The sequence below is a fragment of the Sinohyriopsis cumingii genome, chromosome 18 (assembly GCF_028554795.1).
Source record: "Sinohyriopsis cumingii isolate HCF-2022 chromosome 18, ASM2855479v2, whole genome shotgun sequence".
Taxonomy (NCBI): domain Eukaryota; kingdom Metazoa; phylum Mollusca; class Bivalvia; order Unionida; family Unionidae; genus Sinohyriopsis; species Sinohyriopsis cumingii.
Window position 1 is genome coordinate 21,898,655 of NC_142978.1, and position 6,000 is coordinate 21,904,654.

Sequence of the window (6,000 nt, forward strand, 5' to 3'; positions counted from 1 at the left end):
GCGTTCGTCAGTCTGGTTACCCATCGTTGACTCGTCAACATTCAGCATGAGTAGAATCAGCAAATTATTGGAGCTTTAGATTCACCTGGAGTATCCCAGGCGCTTCCTGGATGAGTTGACTATGGAGGCAATCCATGAAAGTGCCAATCTTGAACAAGAAGAGGAGAAGAAAAGAAAGAAAAGGAGTAGGCAAATAGATAAATTATCATGCCTCACCTGATTCTAAGACGCTGTGAAGTCAAGCCGATGGAGAGGACACATCCACAGAGACATGCACCACAGCCACAACCAGCATAGAGACCCGTGGCCCCACAAAGGGAGAACTGGGACCAAGAATTGGAGAGGCAAGAGCGGGATCTTCAGCGTCCGCAGGAGGTTAGGATGCAGCATCCACGGGTCTGGAATAGGAGACGGAGGGAGGTCTTCACTCTCCCTCAGTGTGAAGACTGGTAGAGTGAAGCCAGTCAACCCCGCCCCCCGCGATCCCAACCACAACTATAAACTGGGAGCAAGATTAGAGCCGCCGTTGTATCTGTGATGCCCGGCCTAGGAGATTTCACCACTGACGGGGTGCATCTGAAGTTCTAAAAGAACAGCCCATTTTAGGGCTACCCCAATACGCTAGAAAAGTTAATATTCAAGTTGCCAATTGGTGTTTATGTGGAGTAGTGTGATGATAAACACTCACTCCTTTCCTAATGCGTGTGTGTGGAGGTGGAGGTGGGGGGTGTGTGTGTGTGGGTGTGTGTTTCTGTTTCGACGTACGTTTGTGTGGATAGTATATTTTGTGGTTTTTGATAGCATATTTTGGGGTTTGTATGAGTCCGAGTACGTTGTGTGGATAGCATACTTTAGGTTTGTTGTCCTTTCCCGTGTGTGGATAGTAGATATTGTGGTTTTTGAGTTAGTGTAAGTTTGTGTGGATAGTATATTTGTATTTTAGTTTTCTCTTCCAGTGTGTGGATAGTAGATATTGGGGTTTGCTGGGTAGTATATATTATTTTTTTCCTCTTCCCGTGTGTGGATAGATTATTTGGGATTTGTATGAGTTGGAGTAGGTATGTGTGGATAGTATATAATATGTGTTGTGAGTGTAAGAGATGTTTTCCTTCACAACTATAAAGTCAAGCGCCAGTCATTTGCGCCAAACGTCATTCCATTCCATACATTCCATTCCAGTTCAGGACGTCGACCGATGAACATCGCACAGCTCTACTTCGGAGCCGTCCACGTGGCGGCTATGAATCTACCACGAAGACTGATGCTAATGATGAGTCACCAGCCATACAAGGACTAAGTTGTTTTCCCGGGACGGCAACGAGAATTGACAAAATACTTCACCGGTAAATTACATCTTGGGGATGGACGGAATCAGGCAGTGGACAGGAAGCAGGGCCGGCATACCAGGGGAAGTGACTGGGCTTGAAAAGCAGAAGAAGAAAAAACGTGCAGCAGGAACACAGAACAACGAATGTGTCCACAGCACTAAATAATTGCCAAACTGAGTAATACAATTCTGCTTGAGTACGACCTTTCACCAAACGCCACTGATATGGAATTCACCAAAACTGACACAGAGAGACCGGAGGAAGCAGTCTACACGTGCCAGGCCACATAAATGGAGGGCAGCCAACGTAAGACGTACCACCAGAACCATGTCTGCTAGCCGGTGAAGACCAATATTAGCTGTACCGACGAAAGACGTGGCACCACATGAGTTTAACGGCGTACGACTAGGTCGACATATTAGAATAGGAGACGTAAATCCAGGAACTCCACCAGAGAAACAAGATGTGAAAGCCCTTTTATACCGGAGCAACTAACCAATTATCCGATAGACGCCTGCACCACAATAGCTGTCATTGAAAAGACCGAGGAATAAAAAGATTGCTAACATTGCCTTAATGTACACGGTTTTCATTTGGCTGAAAACCGTTTTTGATAATATCTTTATTGTAATATCCTAATTTGACCTGTTTCATTACCGCCATCAAATTTTTTATTCTTTTATTTTCACTTATGCGTGATACAAAACTACTTATAGGTCACTTCGACTTTACCGATTGGTATTTAATTAGTATATCGAATGTGCACTCTGTGCACTAAATTCCAACTTCAGAATGAATCATTTTTAAAATTTCTGACTTAGTTGATTTGAACAATTGTACAGGTGACTTACACATTATTGGCATTTTATTGTCCATTTATACAACTGGACTAGATTTGAAATAAGTACGAGCTGGTTTTTCTGGGAGTACACAACATCCATGGCTGGCTTGCCGAGTTCCTTGCCTCTCCTGCCTCTCTCGGACATCGTACATTGGCGGAGATGCGGAACAATTTCCACCCGTCCAAAGTTTGGTGTCCCGGGGTGACGTCATAGTGGCGACCAATCGCTACTGGCGTCATATACTGCCTTGGTCGACACCTGACGGGCGCAAACGACGTTAATCCAAATAGTCAGTCAGCATTCGCGCAATTCTGAACAGAATAAACCAAGAAGACGGCTTCAAAGTAAATAGACGCCATGAAAATACATATTGCAAATGGCAATCGATGACCTGGGAGTAGTAGAGGATTTTATGATAAAGTTGGAGTATGGTGTTTATAGCATCCACAGGGCAAAGATGGAAACTAACACTGTAAAGAAAACCAAGGAAAACTTGAGAAGACTGGTGAAAAAAAGTAAAGGAGGACAAGGAGGACGAAGAAGGCAGAATAAGGATGAGAGCGTGGAAAGAGAAAATGGGAAAAGAAGAACACGAAAAAAGGAAATAAAAGAGGAGGAGGAGAAACGGGAGAACGAGAAAGAGAAGAAAAAGAAGAACGTGGGACAGAAAATAAGACGTTGGTGAAGGAAAAGAAGAGATTAAAACAAGAAAACCAAAGGCTCTTTTCAGGGCCACTCATATGCCTCCAAACGATTTGCTTTCTTGCCCTTTTTTTTTTTTTTTTTTTTTTGTCGGTTGTATAGTTGTTTGTGTGATAGATTAATGTTCATCATTTATGTCTGTATGTTGTGCGTTATATGTGTTATATACGTTCGATGTCTTTTCCCGCTGTTTGGTTCGATTGAGGTCAGCCACTTGCTACATTGTTACCAATCTTCAGTACCGTGACGTCACATTACCTATTCCATTCTTATTGTATGCTCATTTTTTCCCCGTTAACTTTACATTGTCAGAATCGTTCAATATTCTCCGATACTGAACGCGCGCAAGAATATACATATAGCATTCACGTGAATAAAGGAACTACTTTCTATTGTAAACAAACAATGACGCAGACGCACTTCTGATTTGTAAACAAATCATATACACTCGCGTAAGAGGCTCTTTATGTTGTGGTTGTTTAAATTTTTTTCTGAACGAACTAAAACATGTTTCGTGGACTGCAAAAAAAAAACCCAGCTGTTTTGGCACATTCTGCATGTTACGGATTTAGGCTAGCTACATTATATAAAAGACGGAAGATTAGGTCCTTACAAATAAAATACAAGTGACAAGTCATATACTGTCTTCTTTAGCTGGTGATAAGAATGGCAAAAAAAATATACTTACAGTTTTGCGTCCTGAATTTCCTCAAAATGTACTTTCTAAGTTATGCAAATCCGAATTACACGAGCCATGTCATAGGTTCTCAATCTGGATTACACATTTCGAAATTGTACTGTAATTTCGATGATAAGTGCAATTACATCCTCCTTACTGAACTCAAAATGAAATAAGCATTAAATTCCATAGCGTCTTTTTGACAATTGCAATTGAAAGACTTCATATTTTTCCCACATTATGATTTCAAACATTCAATGACAGAAACAGAAACACATTTGCAGATGTCAAAACGCTTCTCTCTAGCTTCGTCAATCCAATATATTTCATGTGGAATTGACACATACAAATCCAGTCCATAATCACGAAATTTCCTAGAATCGAGAAAAATACCAAAGTCTATTCATTCCAGATCAAATGGAAAAGTTGTTGCAATGCACATTCATTCACATTATGACTCCAAATTTCAGTTTTAACTAGACACGCCTTTTTCTTTCGAAAGTTATGTCGAGCGCGCTACTAAGTTCAAATTTATCTGGGCGGAGTTATGTCCGCAGTAATAAAGTTGTTGTGTAATGATAAATATGCGATTGTATATTTAGTTTGGAATACGGCATGCATTCAGTTACGTTGTTTCTTGTAGTGTATTTTGTTTATATAATTAAGCCTTAGGTAGAATTTTAAAAAATGAGCCTATAATAAAAAGGTTACTGCGTTTGTATGGGAAAATATGAACTCGTTTTGTCGGAAGGATATACTGCACTCCCAAGATCGTGCAGTATTCCATCCAAAAAACTCGTTCATAGTTTCCCATACAAATGCAGTAACCTATAACTATTCAACCCAACTTTCCCTTGTCCGTACACAGCCCCATATAAATCTTGTCCGTAAACGTTCCCAGGGTGTGCTGAAAAGGCTTGTCCGTAATAGTGAAGAGATAATCAGGAAAACTGTAAAAACATGAAAAAGAAAATAGAAGAAAATGTGAATATATGGGCACTAACACCATTATGTATAATGGAACGGGCCCAGGTGGCCAAAACATACATGTATTCTAACATAAACTAAATTTTAAAATCTACAGAAATAGAAAATGCCACATTAAATAAAATAGATAATGACATTATTAATTATATATGGGATTATCAAACCCGCTACATAAATAAAGAAACTTTATATACAGCGAGAGAAGGGGGGGGGGGGTATTAGCATTACCTAATCCCATTTTAATTAAATATGCCAATATTTCAAATAGATTTAAAGATTAAAATCTGAACTCAACCTACCATGTGAAGGGATATATATATATATATATATATATATATATATATATATATATATATATATATATATATATATATATATATATTGGTACGGTTATACTAAGAGGAATGGGAGGGAAATAGATCAAAATAATAATAAAAAATTTAAAATTTAGAAATACCTAGGAAGTTCAGGCTTGTTAAAGAATTGCTAATTAAATATCGCGATAAAACAGTTATGGGAAAAGGATGAAAACGATACATACCAATGGATAAGAGAAGATACAACGAAAAAAATTAGGAGTAAAGTAGAACAAGAAAATTTAGGAGTAAATTGGGACAGGGCCTGGGGGCACTGGAACAAATTAGGATCACTTAAAATTCAAAGCCTCTTCTTCAAATACGTGCAAAATGCATGGTTGACAGGAGAGGTGGCAGTGAGACGGCACATGATCAGAGTATCGCCAAAATGTCAACTATGTAAGAACGCCCCTTTCAGTAAATATCATACTATGACACAATGTGAAAAAAAGAAAGGATGATAGACTAAAGTTAATAGGGGAAATATGTATTAAAAAAAGACAAATATAAAAAAAAATAACATTTTATTTTTAAATGGGAAATTTGACAAAAAACACACTTTATAAAATTACAGATTACATTGTTGGAACAGTGAGGGCCCGTGGGCAAATAATAGTGATAATTATGAAATAACTTGTCAAGAAATTGGAATCCGGAGGAGAGGAGGAGCAAAATGGGGAGGGGGATGGGAGGGAGAGCTTCGGTTGGCTACCCACTAGGGGTGTGATAGTGTCAGTGCGCAGTCCACAGCATCCAACTCATCCCCCCACCCAGACACGAGTCCCACCAAACCTTAGGATCCAATTCCAAATTTTAAAATTTCAACTGGTTTTAAATTCTAAATTTAATATAAATTAAATAGGAACCCCAACCCAATATAAATTACATAAAATTTAAATTGTAAAAATTCTATTAATCGGGAAAAATTTGAAAATTTTAAAAATTATGCATGAAGTTTAACAGAGTTTAAAGTTTTTGAAACTTTAAATTTTGTTTATTAAATTATTACCTTTTTCTTTCTTTTTTTCCAAAATTAAACCTATATAGATAATTTTAAAAATTTACTAAATTATAACAAGGTTTATATATGAATCCCCACTTATTGT